Source organism: Pinus tabuliformis, chromosome 3_1, assembly GCF_031772625.1.
Source record: "Pinus tabuliformis cultivar Carrire ecotype Pingquan chromosome 3_1, CPIR1, whole genome shotgun sequence".
In the NCBI taxonomy this organism is placed as follows: Eukaryota; Viridiplantae; Streptophyta; class Pinopsida; order Pinales; family Pinaceae; genus Pinus; species Pinus tabuliformis.
This window is the reverse complement of record NC_142301.1, coordinates 352466865-352487691: the sequence shown is the minus strand read 5'-3', so window position 1 is coordinate 352487691 and position 20827 is coordinate 352466865.

The window sequence follows — 20827 nt, the reverse complement described above, 5'->3', positions numbered from 1 at the left end:
AAGAAGTAAATAGATAAATAAAAATAAATTAAAAATTAAAAATTATAAAATACTAAGAAACATCAAAACGAGGATAGGTTAGTTAGGAAAAAAATAATAAAATAAAACAAGTAAATGGATAAATGAAAATTAAATTAGAAATGAAAAAGTAAATAAATAAATAAATTAGTTAAAAAACATAAAAATAATAATAATAATAGTAAATAAAATAATAAAGATAAAATCAAAATAAAATAATAAAATCAAAATTAAAAGCCTATAAATATTATTGGTTCAACTAGAAAGGATATGAATGTGATTGGAGGCTCACAACCCTTAGATCACCCAGCTTCTGACCAACAAGAGAAAAAATAAAAGAAAGGGCCTAGCTAAAAACCTCCACGAGGCATATAAGCCCAACTCTAGGGTTGAAAGCCTCTATGAGGCAACCTAAGAGAAAAAAAAAAATAAGGATGAAAATATCCCTAGGTGAAAACCTCCTGTGAGGTGCCTAAGGAAGGCTTGCAGATTCTGCATGTCTCAAATAAAAAAAGTAATAAAACATAAAAAGACGATAAAACAAATTAAACACAAGGAGTAAGTACACAGAGGTAAGGGATTCCTTACATCAATTCTATTAACACTTTTCTTTTGCACAACTCCAGATAGTTAAGAGGAAGATAGTTGAAGGAACAAAGTCCACAATCCATTTCTCCAATTCCCCAACCTAACCACTACATTTCCCTCATCATTTACCCATATCCCTACCACCCCCCTACATACCTCCATCACGTAGCCAGAAACTACACCCAATTCTTCCTCAATCCTATAGTCCTATAGGATTGTCCTGAACTACTACAATACTTTCCTAAATGACTATTGGATCGACCAAAATTGCTACAGGATTGAAATCTGCTCAAGGAAAAGGGTCAAAAACCATGTTTCTCCTTGGGAAATGTTAGGTAAGTTTCATTAACACTCCTTCACCTCTCATTCAACCCATTTAACTAACTCCCTTCTTAATATTCCATCTTTGTTCATGAAAAATAAAACACAAAAAAAGAGACCCTTGTTTAACCATTTTTCACAAACTATCACCACCATAAGAGCTTCTATTCCTATCCATAGCTTCACCATGATGTATACAATTCATTGAATTTAATACATGAATAAATATGAGGCTTTGGAAGGGACTTCGTGACTGCTACATGAAGGAGACAAAGCTTGTAGTAGGCTGCACAGAACCACTAAAGCCATTGTAAGAGGATTGTTGTAGCTCCAGAATTAAGATATGGTGTTATGAAACCAGCTCAAGAAAAGATAGATCAACGCCTTATAATTCAGCCTCTTCAAGGGGGCAACCTCCTTTACATTACATAAATGAACAATTATTGGATGATTCAAATGAGAAAACCTCCTTTCTCTATATAGGAGTCTAAGGAGTCACAATATAATCCAGCCGACCTAACAATAATAATATAAAGCCACAAAAATAACAATAGAGGGATTCCATGGGGCACAACAATATAAATAAGGGGTATAACTACAATAGTAATGGGGTAATCACTAGCATTATAGGGACCCAACATATGGCCACCATGAAGCATGAAGAGGCGATCCTTGAGATTTGTAGAAGTCACACCATCCTTGAGAGGAAGCTCCAAGATCATCAATCTAGCCCAGCAACAACAGATTGAACACTGGAAAGGACTTGCATGAAAGACATATTTCATCAGTCAAATTCATCATTATGTTTTTTTGTTCGAATGAGGACCTATGCACAAGAAAGAGTATGGTGGATAGTGCCTTTAGAGAGTAGTTGATCGACCACTCGTTCAACAGGGCCATGCATGCACCTACAACAACTCAACAACAAAGGTAGGCTCATGTATGACACCCTGTTAGGCCCCTATACTACTAGTGTAACCCCTTATTGTTATTAGTAGAACCCCCTTATTATATTGTTGTACCGATGTAGTCCCCATATTGTTACTATTGTGCCCCATAGAAGCCCACTATTGTTATTATTGTGCCCTTACATTATTATTGTTATGTCGACTCTGATTATATTATGACCCCTTAGACTCCTATATATAGAAAGGAGGTCTTGTCATTTGTATCATTGAAGAATTTTTCATTTGTGTAATGTAAAGGAGGTTGCCCCCTCAAAGAGGCTGAATTCTAAGGTGTTGATCTATCTTTTCTATCTTTTTGTGAGCTAGTTTCATAACATTTGGTATCAGAGCTTTGAACACATATTTCATTAAATTTGGAAGTATTCTATTACAAGGCCTTCAACAACATTCATTCTTTTGTAAATCTCCATATTAACTTAATTCAATATAAAAATAATTTTAGTAATTTCAAACCAAGTAGAGATCACAAATAGGTCAAACACGGAGTTTTTATTTACAATAGTATCAATACAAATAGGGGTGTGGAATCAAACTCTTAGAAGCAATTGATTTAAGCTAAATCATATTAGTATGTCTAATATTCAATAAAGATATTATAGTTATGGATAACATACTAGATTCCTCGATGTTTGAATTTTGTGTCTGATGACTCTAACCCCCTTTCCCACAACCTACGAGGGATTTATTGATTGAATGATGGAAATGTGAGGATGTTAGTGCAAATGAAAAGGATGTGTGTCCCTTGCATTGCATTGAAACTATTCTACAAAAAAAATAGTAAAATGTTTTTGTGCTCAATTTCCTATGGTCGCTTCATGCCTTTATGAAGCACTAATGAGGGGGTGATCATTCATCTTCATAGCATCCAAGCATCCATTATAAAAGTTAGGCATTGTTGATTTAGGTATTTTAAGAAGCTTAGGCACCTTTGATCTATATCCACTAAAAATACAAGTACATCAAATGAGAGTTCATAAATGGGTATTCAAGTCATGCCATTGTGATGGACAATGTAAGAAATTTGAAGTACACAAGAATTAGTGGTCTTCTTGTAAGTAGTGGAGGCAAGGGTTTTCAAAGATTAGTAAACTTGATGGTAGTGTGGATATTGATATCTCCTTGCAAACATTGTCAAAATCAATAATAGTCTCAATGTATGTAAATAATAGTCTCAATTGTATGGAAAGCCATGATTGACCATTACTTTCACTAAGAGGAGAAAATGATAAGAACTTTTAATGGGGAAGAAATAATTAGGAAACATAACTCATGAATTTTAGTTGAAATTTATACAAGTCCTCATGTTCTTTAATTATTAAATACTTAATGTAAATACAAATAAATTATCATTAAAATATTGATTTTGAAGATTAAATATGTATTAAAAGGAATTCATCTATGACACTTGATTTTTGATATACTCTCAATAAACCACTTAAAGTTCATTATCAATTAATCATAATTATTTTTGTAAAAGATATATCTTTACTTATGTTAATAGCTTTATTTCAAAAATAAAAATTACATTTATAAACTTATATCAATACATATAAGTAAATGGAATTGAATAAATAGCTTCTAAGGCTTGTTGGATTCTATGAGATTATTTTAAGTACACATAGTTTCTTTAAGAATTGAAATTTACAAAATGTTTATTTTGATGGGAAAATCATGTCATATGGTGCAAAAAGTTTAAAGACATTCATTTATGGCTCATCTATTGAATGAGCTTAAATAGTCTACTTAATGCTCATTGTGAATTCATTAATCCATGTTTTATTAGAAAATGCATTTTTTACATGGATTTTCATTCTAGAAATAACAATGTCACATTTATACATTCATATTAAAACACATGATAAATAAAAATCAATTAATGGTTTCTTGATGTATTGACTTATATGACATGATTACATATAGAGATAATTGATTTACAAATGCCTGGTTAGAAAAAGTTGTCAATTCAAAATAGAATATATTAGTTAGACCTCATCAAAGATTGATTTTAAATTATAAATTTTCTAAAAAATATATTTTTACTTACGTTAAGAACTTTATTTCAAAAACAAATTGCATGTATATATACATATATACTAAATATAATTTAATACATACTTGTCTTATTGTCTTCTGTCAGATTATTCAATTACAAATAATTTATTTAAGAAATGAAATTTACCAAATGTTAGGGGTGGAAAAATCAAATGTCCCATGTTGCAGAAAGTTTAATTACATTTATTTATGGCATGTATCTTGAATGAACTTGAACAATCTACTTAACATTCATTACCAATTAATTATTCTATGTGTTGTTAGGAAAAACATTTAATTTTAAATGGAATTTTATTTCCAAAAAAATGTCACATTTATACATTTATATTAAACCTCATGATAGAAAAATAAATGTCGATAAATGATTTTTTATAGATCACTTAGAATTCATTATCAATTATTTATAATTTGTTATATATATATATATATATATATATATATATATATATATATATATATATATATATATATATATATATATATATATATATATATATATATATATATATATATATATAGATATATTAAGAGCTACATTTCAAAAATACATCACATTTATAAAATTCTATCAATGCATATAACCAAATAAATTTCTTCAAGTCCTAGTGGATTCTATGAAAATATTTAAACCACAAATAAACTATTTAAGAATTGAAAATGAAAAAATGTTAATATGGATGGGAAAATCAATGCCTTATGGTGCAAAAGATTTAGATACAACCATTTTTTACCCACCTCTTTAATGAGTCTAGATGGTCCACTTAACACATTGTTAATTAATTATTTCATGTTTTATTAAGAAGATAATTTTGTTTTACATAGAGTTTTGTTTCAAAACAATACAATATGAAATTAATACTCTTAATAAATTAAGTGATAGGATTATGGATTAAGAATTTCAGTTTATTTAAAATACAAATTTACAAAAAATTAACTTTAAGTAATGAAATTAAATGCTTTAAGTTCAAAGATATAATTCATCCATGATAGTGTCTAACCAAACCTTGATAGTCCACTTAGCAAACATTATCATTAATTGTATGTTTTTTTAAGAAATGCAAAATTATTTCCAATAGATTTTTATCTCAAAAATTACAAATCATATTTATGCACTCATATTAGTGCATTTTATATGTAAACAATAAATAAATATCTTTGTGCCTTGTCGATTTTCATTGTTATATGATTGCAACTACAACCATTAATTGATTTAAGCATATAAATTTAGGAAAATTATGAATTGAGAAATCACATATCTTATGCTTCAAAAGGTTCAAATCATTCATCTATGACACATTTCCCATTAGCCTTAATAGTGAATAATGCATTGTGAATAGTGAATAGTGCACATAGCATTAAATTATTATAATTTCTTTAGTAAGAATTACACCTTTGCTTGCAAGGAGTTCTATTCAAAACTTATATTTCACATTTATATATGATTATTGATGCATATGAGTAAACAGAAATCATTAAAAATAACATGTCTCGATGGTTCATGTAAGATAATTTAAAAGGCAAGCAACAAAGTCATTGCAAAAGAAATTATAAATAATAAGAAATATACATATTAATATAATTGGTCATTCCCATATATTTCAAAAAACATAAAATCATACAAATTGATACAACAAAAACTATGTCCAAAATGTATTGAAAATTTGGAATGTACTTTTCAACAAATTTATAAAGGAAATTATCTCCATCCACTACAATGAAGTACATGTTCTATTGAACATTCGAATGTACTCATATTTTTCTTTGATACAATGAAGTACATGTTCTATTGAACATTCAAATGTACTCATATTTTTCTTTGATACAATGAAGTGTCTTAAGAAAGGGGAATAAAACTTGCATAAGTCAAGTATCTTGCTCTTTTCCTGTATAGTCTTTTATCAAAATGTGGTTTGATCGATATCCAATGAATTGAAAAGTATGCTTTGTTGTATCTATTAGCAATACATTTGATTCTTTATAATTATCTCCATATTGGGACCACACATCAGTCAACTTTTTCTCATAAAATTGTCTTGTTCTCCCTGCTTCCAATTTTGTTTGCAAATAACAATGAGACTTGTCCCATGCAAATTTAAAGTCCTCTATATCAATATTTGACTTTTCAAGTACTTTTCAGATGTACTTGTCAGTGACATTAATGTCCATATTGTGACATCATAATTTTTTAAGCAACATTTTAATACTTTTGACTGAAAAAGCCTTAAAAAATAAGACCTACCACCAAACTATCAATCTAGTTCTCTTTGAATATGAAAATTGTGTTCATCTTTGGTGTATGATTTGAAGAATACTCCTTCCATTTCAAATATCAACATCTTTTGACTTGTAGTAATGTCCATCTGCATCTGCACTATAACCACATGTATGATATTAAAATATCTACACTTCATTGCTTAAGGACATAAACACCTACCAAATTAAAAATTATGTTAGTATTTATTATGAATTGTTTCCATTTATATGCAAAGGGAATTTTACAAGTTAATTGTAATAAAAAAATACAAATACAATGGCCCCATTAAAATGAACAAACTAATGATATGTTTAATTTTTATATACAACCTAGTACCTTTATTTAATTTGTATGGAATGCAATTCTTCTATGAAAGCGTTGACCCACCATTAAAATCATTGATTTTAATACTTATGATGATTTCTTTAATTGCAATTGAAAAATATAATTACAATGGTCTAGTGCAAGTAAACAAACTAATTATATACTAACTTCCACATACAATATAATACAGCTTTTAAATTTCAAACCTAATTAATTATATGCTAATTTCTAGAGTCTCTACCTTAGTTGCTTTTGGTGTAGCTTTTAGTACAAATTGTATGTTTATTGTTGGTGCTACGTAAAACCTAATATAGTTTTTCAACTTGTATGGAATAAAAAAAGTTATAAGAATGCAATGGGTCATCTTTCACATTACTAATTTCTAAGAGGTATAATGATAACTTAAACCACGATTGAAACAAATAATTGTAATGATCTAATTCAAACAAATAGACCAGTTATCTATTAATTTTTACATATAATGTAATCCATTGTAAAAATTTCTATAGCATGGGAAATTTTGATATGAAAACATTAAATGACCATTCAAATCAATAACTGTTATCAACACAATATCTCACCAAAAATAAATAAAATAGAAATATTTTATTTTTAGTAATGACAAACCAAATCAACAATTATTTTATTAGTGTTGTGAAATAAAAGCAATAATTCATGATGTCATACATATAATAGCATGAAATAGACATCGCTCGTCTTAAGGCACTTCTAAATGCAATTTGTGGCTATGTATTCGGTCTTGGCGGTGCTTATAACAACTGACTTATGTTTCTTTCTCATCCATGATATTGAAGCAAAACCTAAAAAGAACCAGCACTGAGGAGTGCTCTAGTGATCCTCCACATTGGGTGCCCAGTGAGCATTCAAATAATCATGCAGCTTCATATTTCCGACAGTGTATCTCAATCCATGAGAGATTGTGCCCCAAAGATATCTCAGAAGATTCTTGGCACCAATCCAGTGAAGCTCAACCAAATATGAGCTCACCATGCTAACTGCAAAATATATATCCGAACGGAAGTTCACCAAGAACATCAATGCAAATGAGTTAATGAATCTCAGAGGCATTTCCCAAATCTGGTCCAGCATCACCACCATATAACTTCTGAAAGTTAAGATCCTTAAGGTAGTCACAGGCTTGCAGTTTACCATTCCATATCCGGAATCCAACTCCCTCTTACTTCTGCAAGTGAGAGGGTCTGCCCCTGTTAGAAATAGGTTGTTCTCATAAGGCGTCAGTATGAGAGGTCTATCATCCACAACCTTCAAACAATGGTTTGGATCACCTTTACTCTTAGTGAATCTCAGCTTCATCTAACAGCTATCAATCCTCTCATATCAAACCCGGGGTTATTTTCTTCAAGCCATAGAGGGCTTTCTTCCACCTGCACACATGAGATTCGTGGTCATCAATCTCAAACTTCCTCGAGTTGTTCCGAACCTGTGGACCTGCTACATGAGGGGAATGGTCCCCTTGTGAGATTTTCCTTCGGTACATCTCTGACATGTACCTTCATGCTCCCTTTGAATTCAGGCATCCCTGTCAACATCTGACTCATAGACCTCTGGTGCTATGTGTCAACTAACATGGTCCCCAATGGACTTTTTGCAATTTGATACAAATTGCCAACCCTGAACCCACAAGTAAAAGCATCCTTGAAAATTATATTTTCAAACACATACCTTTCCATCGATGAATGCCACCCTGAAACCTTTGACTTCCATTACCGAAATGGACACCAGGTTCTTCTTGCGATCATATACATAAAAGAAATTATGTAAATGAATCGAGTTACCCTCATTCAATTGAGGGGTAACACCCTTTCCAGGATAGGTGGCATCAACTCCAAGTATAATCCCATGAATGTTTCCATCTCTCCAAATTAGAGAGAGAGCACCCTTCTATTCAATGTAGTGCCTTGAAGCACTACAATCAATAAGCTAGATTCCCAAAGAATTTGAAGGAGAGGGCCAATACAAGATAACACTTCTTTATCTTATCAGAAAAAACATTTGCTTCTTCATACCTGGGGTTCCTTGGTTTCTCTGAAGAGTCAGTTGTGTCATGTCACTCCTCTGATCGTTGAAGATGTCCCTGGAATGATTGTTATCATCATCAAGCGATGTGTCCCTGCTAGTCAGACACTCCTTTGCATAATGGCTGAACTTATTTCAACCAAGGCATCTACCTTTCCTTCCACCCTTAGATTCAGACTTCCCATTGAAGTGATCTTCAAGTAGGCCATCAGAAACTTCCGTTGCGCCATTCTGATAATATTATTTGCTTCGACTTCACCCTTGGTGAATTATAAGAGGGATGAGGAATCCATTGATCATTTTGTCATTTCCCAACTGTCTTTAGTGATTACTCTTTCACTCTTTCTTGGGCTTTGTCTTCACCTCAGCTCTGATACCATGTTAAGTTTTGGGTATGTTCTATTCTAGAGCAACTTATTTCAATTTTCACAGTTAGCTCAATATTTTTTCTGGATTAGCAATCACATCAGCATTAAATTAAACTACAGATAGAACATAAATATAAATTGTAGAAGACAAGCCAAGACAAAAGGACAGAAGATGTGGTGCTAGCCAGGGACAAACCCCAATGTGGGGAAACCCTTGATCAATTCTTCTTATATGTTCTTCAATAGTTCAGCAGAGAGAGAGAGACAGAGAGGTAGTACATATACAACTGAAGTCAACACTTTGACTTATCTAAATGAGAGCATAGATCATCTCTAAGAAGATGATGCATGAGATCAGTTGAAGACATGTTGCTTCAACTGATTCTCCAATGTCACTCCTTAAGCTATCATCATGCTGCATCTCGTCATCATGCTGCACCCATCATCACAATGTTGGACCTCATGACTACTGCACTTAATGTTGTATTGTTGTCCCATGTGTCATGGTTGAACCATGTTGTCCATGTTTTTTGTCCCATTGCTTGCTTGTTGTCCCTTTCATGCTTGGTGTACTTGTTGCTAAGTACCATACAATTGTCCCAATGTTAGTTTGATGTCCCTTACATGTTGATGTATCATTGCATGCTTGGTGTACTTGCTGCTAAGTACCATACAGTTGTCCCAATGTTAGTTTGTTGTCCCTTGCATGTTGTTGTACCATTGCATGCTTGGTGTACTTACTGTTAAGTACCATACAACTGTCCCAATGTTAGTTTGTTGTCCCTTGCATGCTATTGTACCAATGTGCTATACTTGCAGCACCATGAACTTGCTATATCATACTACTGCACCTCACCATTGTGTTGCCCCTCATTATGCTATGATACACTTCATCACTATACCCATCATGTTGCAGTGTTCATCATCATGTTGCTGCAATATATCATCATCATGTTGCTTCAATGTATCATCATCACTGTTTTGGGGCTTTTCTATTTGCTGCATTGCTGGACTAGTTAGGGCATTCTAACAGCAGTCCTAACAGCCTTCAAAATGTGGCCAGAATAGCCCTCCACAACTGCATCTTCCTTTCTAAGAGGGGAGGAAAGCCTTGACTGCAATGCTCGGCTGTTCCAACCCCTATTCCATCCTTCGGCCTCCTCTTATCTATTGTGGCTTGCTACAACAAGCTGTCCCTTAGTTGTGGTAGCCCTTCTAGGGGATATTCCTTCACCTAACCACCCCAAAACAATCCCCCTACCTCTCAACCTCAAGATGTGGGTTGCGGCCTTCTTCAACAGCTCCTCGATCTCCTGGAATAGCCCTCGAACTCCTCATTGTTCTCTTCTAGGCTTGTTGCGGCTAGGGTAGATCCATACCACCCTTAGGACATCGTATAAGATTCTTCATAGGCTACGTTAGGGCTTCTCCATAGGGCAGTGTTAGGGCTTCTCAATAGGGCAGCGTTAGGGCTTCTCCATCCGGCAGTGTTATTCCTTAGGATCTCTCCTCCTACTAAAACCCAAAGACAAGTAGAGAGGAAGAGATCCCAAGTGTTTGTAGAAATGACTTGAAGGCCACCTCTATTTATACTAAAACATTGGGCACAAGTGGGGTTTATTTGGTTGTTGGCCGACCTTGACAAATTGTCCCATAACACAAATAAATTTAGATCTCCATGAATACTTATCGGAATCGGATGATCTTTAGATCAATCCTACACCTCTCCATGAATACTTATCGGAATCGGATGATCTTTAGATCAATCCTACACCTCTCGATGAGAGGGATCCAAGAAAAATATCAACTACCATTAATAAGATGACCCACATGGAGTTTGGCGCTAGTTTCCAATTTTAACAACATAAAAACAAACACATAAAAACATTATAGGGTGAAATAAATCTAGCATGTGCTAGAATTATGTTTAGCAAAAATAAAAACATGTTTCCAACGACAATATTACAAAGAAAATTAAATGTAGCACATGCTAGATTTATTTTTAGTACAGACAAAAGCACATTGCCAATAACAACATTAGAAGGGGAAAGAAATTTAAGCATAAGAAAAAAAAGAAAAACTCATATCAACATTGGTAGGTGAAAGAAATCTAACATGTGCTAGAAAGTAATAACAACATTAGAAGGGGAAAGAAATTTAAGCATAAGAAAAAAAAAAAAAAACTCATATCAACATTGGTAGGTGAAAGAAATCTAACATGTGCTAGAATTACTTCTAGCACAAACACAAATATGTTGTCAACAACAACATTAAAGCAAGGTAAAAGAAAATCTATCTAACATGTGTTAGATTTCCTGTTAGCGCAAACACAAGTACATAGCAACAATGTAGAGTGAAAAATCTAGCAAGTGCTAGATTTATGTCTACCACAAATACAAGCATGTTGCCAACAACAACATTGTAGAGTATAAGAAATATAGCATGTGCTAAAAAAAATTCCAACACAAACACAAGCACATTTCAATTTGAAAGAAATCTAACGCATGTTATATTTCCTTCTAGCACAAACACAAGCACATAACAAAATTATACGACTAAATAAGTCTAGTGCATACTAGATTCATTTCTATCACAAACACAAGTAGATTGCATGCTGAAGGAAACAAAACACATGCTAGATTCCTTCTAGCCATTGTTTTAAAAAACAACCAAGTCTAGTTTGACTCGGCCGAGTTAGACCGAGCCAATGCCTTGTTGGGTCAGCTCAGCGTCCAAAACGGAATGGCTGGTCGAGTTGTTATCGAGCCAGTCATTGACTCGATCAGCTCGATAACAACTTGGTCAACTCGATAATGACTGGGTCGGCTCGGTAACAACTTGGTCGGCTAGCCTCTTTCACAAAAATCCTGAAGCACATTTGTCAAAAGTTTTTCCGCCTCCTACATATCAATGGTTGGGTTGTTGTTTATTACATATTTATAGCCCTAAAGTAATCTATCATTGTGAGAAAGTTTTGAAAATTACAAGGCCCAAGTATGGTTATCCTAGTGGCATGAATTAGAAAACTGAAACAATGCATTAAGCCATACAATGTTTTTAAAAAGGCAAACGTTCTGGCAATGGACTAATAAATACATATTTACCTCCAATTGTTCTGGAGCTTGACTAGAATTAAATCAAGGGTTTTGGGACTTCATTAGGGGCAGAGAATTGGTATTATTGTTGTTGTATTCTAGTGATTGTCCTTAGGCTGAGGCAGAAAAGAATCCTGTCAGTGGTGGCTAAGTATGAACTTTGTATTGGATAGTGCACTGGGTGCCATTTTGTTATAATGGATACATTCATGAGCCTACTTTGCTCATATGTTGTCTTCTCTCTATATTCTAAAGCTTTGTGTTTGGAAACATGAATGAAAATCTTTTAAATTATGTTTTTTATATAACAAAAAAAAATATTCAATGTATTTTTTACAACTATCGAGTCATTGAAATCAAACCAGTTGAGTCGATACTGAGTCGGAGTCGAAGTCGGAGCTAACCCTCGACTATTTCTGAACCAGAGTCGAAGTCGTATCTAACCCTCGGCTTTTTCTAAACCGGAGTCGGAGTTTTAAAACATTGCTTCTAACACAAGCAACCATATTTCCAAAAACATTGCATTGTGAAATAAATCTAGTGCATGCAAAATTTCCTTCTAGCCCAATGATAAGCACATCGCCAACAACAACATTGCAAGGTGAAAAAAATCAATGTGTTTTAGATTTTCTTCTAGTATAAACACACGCAAACACAAACATTATAAGGTGAAATAATTATAGCTCGCGCTAGATTTACTTCTAGCACAAACACAACCATGTTGACAACAACAACATTACACGGCAAGGAAACCTAGTGCATGCTAGATTTCTTTCTAACACAAACACAAGCACATTATAGGATGAAAGAAATATAACCCGTGCTAGATTTCCTTCTATCACAAACACAAGAACATAACAACATCGTAGGGTTAAAGAAATATAACACACTAAATTTACTTCTAGCACAAACTGAAACATATTGCCAATAACAATATTGCAATAAAAGAAATCTAGCGTGTGCTAAATTTCCTTCTAACACAATCACATGCAAAATTCCAATAACAACATTGCAAGGTCAAAGAATTCTAGCATATTTCGTTCTAGCACAAACAACCAAATTTCCAACCACAACATTACATTATGAAAGAAATCTAATGCATGCTAAATTTCCTTATAGCTCAAACACAAGCACATAAAAACAATGTGAGGTGAAAAAATTCTAACATGTGTTATATTTACATTTAGCAAAAACACAAGCCTATTGCCAACAACAACATTATCAAGCAAAAGAAAGCTAACACATGCTAGATTTCATTCTATCATACACAAGTGTATTGCTAATAACAACATTGTAAGATGAAAGAAATCTAACGAATGTTAGATTTTCTTTAGCACAAATAAGCACATAACAACTTTAACCCTTAGTAGCTCCCACACACATACTTTTATTTGCATGTTTGTTTTTTGACACCTAACACCCCTGAAGTCATTTCATGGAATTTTTTGAGAAGCCAATGCACTTTTATCATAATTATTAAGTTATGTGAAACCCACTTTGTATGCACATGGGGTCTTACCCCCCATACTCTTTTCATCTTATTTGGTCTGCAGTGCTAATGTGTTTATTAGTGTGCATGAAATATCATATTTGCAACACCAGACTTTTAGCCTCAAAACATATAAAAGCATATGCACATCGATACTCTGGTCCCAAAACATATACACATACATACAAATGGGCATGATACCCCCACTAGCCTAATCTTTGCATGTACATATTATTGAGAATCGAGGGGTTGGAATTGGGGTGTTAGAAAAATCATCCAACATAAACAAAATTTTAGAACCTAAAATACACTAGAGGATGTGTTCCACAGTTGGAACAAGGTTATATTTATCTAATGCTTTATTGATATTTTTGAAATCAATTAAAATATCGATTTCTCCATTCTTATTCCTGATAAAAAATATTTTTCCTCTTATATTCATTTTCATTTGTTATTATATTGTTGAATACATATCTAAGAATGTTTGTTGAATAGGATTTATATATTTCTTGAATGATATCACATCCTAAATGATTTTAGTGTCATGGGTCTTTGAATCAGAGTAATTCTAAGAGAAAAAAGTCTTTATAATTCCTTAAGGAAATGAAAAAATGTAGCCCTCTCAATAGGCATGTATCCAATACCTAGATTAATATTTTGTGGGTATTATTTGTTACAGAGATTTGAACTACATATTTAAGAAATAAGTTCTCACTCTTTGGTTTTGCATCTAGAGGCAATATATTAATTTGTTGATCACAATTTCAATTTTCATCAATGGTTGATCCCCTAAAAGTATCTCCCTATGTGAGGAATTCTAAAATAGGGGCATCATCATCAAAAAATATCTAGTTTGTAATATTGTTTGGTATAGAAGGTCTAGAAAATTGTTCATTAGAAAACATGTCCATAAAAAAGTTTCCCAATGGTATAAATATAGGAGTTGTGTTTGAAAGTAAATTTGCATTTCCATTTTGACTTCAATGTACATAATTAATATTGAATGTTTCAAAATTAGAAATAATAAACAATGCCTCATCTCTATAATTCTTAAGGTGATTAAAATACAATGAATTGAATTTCCTAAATGTTTGATAACTACTTGTAAATCCTTATTAGTTGGAGCTATTTAACATCCAAATCTATCACTTTTTTAAGGCATTGTATCAAAGCCTCATACTTAGTGACATTATTTGTGCATGGGAAATACAAGCGACAAGACATCAAATATTTATACCATTTAAGATCTCTACGAGTGCATCTAGACCTTGATCATGAACTCAACTTAGAGCCACCAAAAAATAAAAACCATACATTTTAATTTACATCTAAATTTAGTAATTTTAAAGACCTAAGTTCCTCTTCTCCCCATTGATTACCTTTGTCTTCACTATTCCAGAGCTCTGACGCAGGTGCCACGAATACGGTTAAGATTTTTTCATCATAAGCCTTGGATTCCCAATTTCCCATTACTCTTTTTTAGAATTGCGATTGATAGGTTTAGCAATCTCAGTTTTTGAGCATCTGGGTACTCAACAAACTATTGATTTACTGTGTGAAAAGGAAGTGGGTCTAATCAAGCACATCTTCTACAAGATAGAATTTGGGAGGGTTTTCATCGGATTTGGGCACCTGCGGTTGTTTGGCACGCTGGGGAAAATTGCCCTGTTCTTTTCCTTCAGGGCCCAAATACCTCTTTTGTGATACCATTTTTATTGTTTGGCATGCTGGGAAAAACTGCCCCCATTCTTTTCCTTGAGGGCCCAAATAACCCTTTTGTGATACATTTTCGATCTGGAAAAACAACCTTCTGCCCTTATCAGTATCAGTTCTTTGTTTCTTGAAACCCTCTGCTTCCCATGGTAATCTCTCCTTCTGCTGCTGCAACAATCTCTTCCTCTGATATCAGCTACAGAGGACAACTTACTATGCAATGCTATAATTTTACTACTAGTGTTCGGGATTTAAAAAAGGTTTGGTGCAGCTAGTTTGGTAATAAAAATATGTGTAGAAAGTAGTGCTTTTTCTTTATACGCCAAGTTTGGTCCCTTGGATCCTAATATAACATGCATTGAGTTTCAAACGACCTTGCCTCCAAGGAAACAGGAAGACCAAAGAGTCCTAGATGTTGAAGCCCTAAAGGCCTTATAATTTGTTCCTGAGATGAAGCAGTGTTTGGCTGCGAGGTTTAGTTTGAGATTAGGAATGAGGCCACATGGTGTAAGTTTCCTAGGTAGCGTGAATATAATATAACCCACTGCTAAATTTTCAGCATATAGACAGGTAGATATACACATAATGCAAATCTAAATTGTGTCATATCTTTCCTTCCTGCTGTGAGTCAATTGCATTAAAAGATGCCTTCGTTTCAGCAAATAAATGACACCTTTTCAAGTGCATGTAGCACAAACAGCTGGCTATAGAATTTCCAAGCCTTTCTAGTGTAAAAGTGATGTTACGTTCTGAACTTAGAATACCTGTGTAAACAAAGATAGAAACCCAAATCTAAAGCCCTATGGCCAACATACAAGTATAGACATGAACACTGTTATGTAGATGCAAACCAATTCTTTTAAGCATTTTGTAAAATAGTTTTCATTCAAACACATAACAACTTCAGAGTTATAAATTTTGAGTCATAATTAAGAGAGGATTGTTATTTCCAGGCATTAAGAAAAATTCACAAATGTTTACTTTGCATCTATAGTCATCATCAAAAGAATAAACCAACTTTGTTGTGCATGTACAAGAAAATTCATTCAGAAAATTCATAAAAATTTAAGTCTCTTGTCCAGCCAATTAGGGCCAGTCTGTACTGGTTAGGTACCAGTCTAGTCAGCAGGCTGGTTCAATACCATTCCCAGTCCAATGGGGCGATTTGACTAGTTCTGATTCTAACAGGACCTACATATGAAAAAGCATTCAAACAATTGCATTCCTTTCTGGTGTTGAATAATAAGACCCTAGTGCCTATTTCTACTCAGACAAAGCACTAGAACACTTGCATGATAAAGATAGGATAAACACCCAGGGGGTTCTATCAAAAATTCTCGAGACCTAAAGCTAAATTACTGGCACTTTTCATCGTCTGAGACTGAGAAAGGGAAGCAAAAACATAGACTGAAATTTCAAATTGTAAACAATGAAAAAACATGGAAAGTTTTACTTCTACTATTGTTGGCATTATGTTTCTGGTATGGCTATATGTTACAAATGTTGTACTTGATGGCAACTCCCGTGGAAAGGCCCTCATTTTGTTGAAAATATAGAAGTACGCAGGAAATCAGATCATAAGGTGCGTACCCACAGGTACACCATGCAGGGACCGCATCCAGATACGCAGGCCAGCCGTTCAGGAGGTGCGTCCCCCCAGTGCACACATTTCAAGGCAGAGAAAAGCACACCTAGGGTTTCTTATGTTTTACTCTTGGTATTTAGCCGACGGTTTTGGGTTATTATGGTGTCGGCTCGTGGTATTGTTCCATGATTTTAGGAGGAGCTTGCATATATAAAGCAAAGGAGATCATTTGGCTTGAACATGTTTGGGTTGAATATCTTATGAGGGCTAGATCTGGTCTGGATCTAAACAAGGCAAATCTACTGATGGACCGAGATCTCTTCGGCGCATGTTCGGATCTGTAGATCGGACTGTCTGGGTTATTTCTAAAGTCTTGAAATCATCTATGCCCGAAGGTACGCAGGTACAGTGAAAGAAAAGTGCGTACGGACGCAGGAGCGAAGCGTTTCAGGTGCGCCGGTACGCAGGCACAGAAGGGGTGCAGGTGCGGGGTACGCAGGCACAGAAGGGCTGCAGGTGCGTACATACGCAGGCAGTTCAATAGACTCAGAGCGAGGTACGCAGGCTAGCAGTTGAGCAGGATGTGTCCGGGACGCAGGCTAGCAGTTGAGCAGGGTGCGTCCGGGACTCAGGCTAGCAGTTGAGCAGGGTGAGTACAGTAAGCAAGCCAGCAGTTGAGCAGGGTGCTTACGTAAGCAGGCAAGCAGTTGAGCAGGGTGCTTACTTCTCTTAATATCTTTGTTTATCATTGTTGTGTTCTGGGTTTGGTCCTATTATTGTTGATCTGGTTACTATAGTTGATTGGGTGATTCTCTTACACTTGATGATCAATTGATGCTTATGGATCCAGTTTGAAAATTTATGAAAAGTGGTCCTTGTATGAAAAGAAGTAGGGGGTTGTAGCTCCCTTCCAGGAGAGACTGGAAAACGAGAGAGAGTTGTAGCTCTCTGCAGGTTGCAGCTTGCGTACTGGTAAAGGACTGCACCAGTACAAAACCATTGTAAAAGGAGTTTCTAATTTGAAAGAAGATAGAGATATATTGCAGCAGGTGGTTTTCACCCACATTGGGTTTCCACCTTACATCTTGTGTTCTTTGGTGTGACTATCTGTTTTCTTTTGTTCATGCTCATTATTTTATGGTACTGACATGCAAAAATAATTCAAAGAACAAATAAAGAAGATTTATTAAAATAATTATATAATACTGATTCACCCCCCCTCTCAGTATTATTTCCAACAATTGGTATCAGAGCAGGTCCTTCAGAGAAGCTTGATCGCTTGAAGGTAGATCGTTCATCATGAGCATCTACGAGAGAGAAGCATCAATCAGGCCACCGGTTTTTGATGGGACAAACTTCAATTATTGGAAGGTAAGAGTTACTGCCTATCTTCAATCTCTTGGTACAGAAGTTTGGGACATCGTAGAGACAGGCTATGCTTTTCCTTCAGCTACTCCTACAGATGCAGCCGAGAAAAAGAAGTATGAAACAAATGCGAAAGCAGTCAGTACTCTATTAGGATGTATATCTCAATCAGAATTCATGAAGGTAATGCACTATAAATCCGCAAAAGAGATATGGGACAAAATTGTCACAAGCTATGAAGGAGATGAACAGGTAAAGCGTGCTAAACTTCAAACTCTCAGAATTCAGTATGAGACTCTCAAAATGTATAATGATGAAAGCGTGGCTAACTATTTTCTTCGAGTAGATGAGGTTGTTAATTGTATGAAAAATTTGGGTGAAGAAATAAAAGAGGCTATTGTGGTTGAAAAGGTTCTAAGATCATTGTCCCCCAAGTTTGAATCTAAAGTATCTGCAATAGAAGAAAAGGAAAATCTACGAATTCTTACTATGTCTCAGCTACATGGAATTCTAACTGCTTATGAAATGAGAAAGGGAGGTCCATCAGACAGAAGAGAAGCTGCTTTCAAGGCATCAGGCAAAGGAGATTATTATGAAGCAAGTCATGTCCCAGAAGAAGAGGAAGAAGAATCAAATTTTGTCAGAAATATTCAAAGGGGTTCTGGAAGTTTCAGAGGTAAGTTACCTTTTAAATTCTTTGCTTGTGGAAGAGTAGGTCATTATGCTGCAAAATTTCCTTATAAGGATAAAGGAAAGGAACCTGCTAGATGGAACAAGAAACAGAACGCAAATAAGAAAAGCTACTACACTCATGAAGATAGTGATGGTCTATCAAACAGTGATGAAGATGAACAAGGTAATGAATATAAGTTGTTAATGGCATTTGAAGATGATGATTATATGGATGCTGTAGATGTGGATAACCTTTATGATGAAATTACTAGACTCAAGAGATGTATAGAAGAAAAGAACATGATCATTGATACTCTACAATTTCAAATTGATGAAAAGGAAAAACATCTTGAAAAATTAGAAGGTGAAATTGTTGGTCTTAGAAAAGAGATTGAGAAAACAAAAGCTATTAATCTCAAGTTTGTCAAAGGATCTGAAACTTTGGATGAGATTATCAATGTGCAGCGGTCTCCTCTAAACAAGACATGTCTGGGCTATAATGGAGAAACTTCTCAAGCATCCACCTCAAAAAGTTATCTTGATGCAGCAAGAAGAAATGAGCAAAAGAACAATGAAGATCAACAGGTAAAGCAGGAACGAATTACAAACAGAAACTATCAAGGGCAATCCATCTTAAGGGTGAACAAAAGCTACAACCAGTCACAGGTAAAATCTTCTCAATTTGGTTCAAGAATAGATGAAAATAGAAACTACAATCAGTTGGCTGGTAGATTCAATAACCGCAGAAGTTTCTTCAATGGACAATGTTTTTCTTGCCATAACTTTGGTCACAAAGCAGCTCAATGTGTTGCATATAAAACGATCATGACTAGAGAAGCTCAAAAGCAAAGAAGTATGACAGGGATTACAAAGAGGACCTATAACAACTTTTCGGTTCTTGAAAATGAAGTTGAATGTTCTATTTGCAATAACTTTGGTCATGAAGACTCTGAATGCAGGAGCAGGTTTCAGCAGAAAAAGGAACAAGCCTCAAGCACCAAAACATGGAGAATAAAGGAACCTCAAACAGAAAGATGTGGGATAGCATTTTATGCAGAGGGACAGGAAAATCTATGGTACATTGACAGTGGATGTTCGAAGCATATGACAGGTGATAAAGAAAAACTTGAGTCTTATTCTGCTCTAGAAAAGGGAAAGAAAGTCTCTTTTGGAAATGATACTCCTGCAACTATAAAAGGAAAGGGCATTGCTCAGTTAAAAGAAAAGGTCAAGGCTGGAAATGTTTTGTATGTTGATGGATTGAAGCATAATCTTCTAAGTGTCAGCCAGATGTGTGATCAAAGAACCGAGGTTATATTCAGATCAAATGGATGTCTTGTTCGTGATCTTGATACAGGTAAAACAGTGATCAAAGGCAAAAGAACTCCAAATAATCTGTACATATTTGAAGAAGGACAACAACAATGCTATCTGAGCAAGGATGATGAGCACTGGTTATGGCATCGGAGGTTGGGGCATCTAAGCTTTTCACAAATAAGGAAAGCATGCAAATATCAGGCAGTTCGTGATCTTCCAGATATCAAAATTCTTGACAACACCATATGCAAATCATGTCAGTTTGGAAAACAAACCAGAACTAACTTTCCAGAGAAGGAAGGATCAGCTAGCATGCCTCTTGAGCTAGTTCATACAGATACATGCGGTCCATTCAGGAAAAGAACACTTAGAGGAGAAGAATACTTGATATTATTCATTGACGATTTCTCCAGGTTTGTCTGGCTAGGACTTATGAAGCACAAAGATGAAGCATTCGAAAAATTCAAATCCTTCAAAGCCTTGGTTGAAAATGAATCAGGTCACAAAATTAAGTGCCTCAGATCCGACAGAGGTGGGGAGTTTACCTCAAATGAATTTTTCGATTTCTGTGAAGAACATGGGATAAGAAGAGAATTCTCTACAGCTAGAACTCCTCAGCAAAATGGAGTTGTGGAAAGAA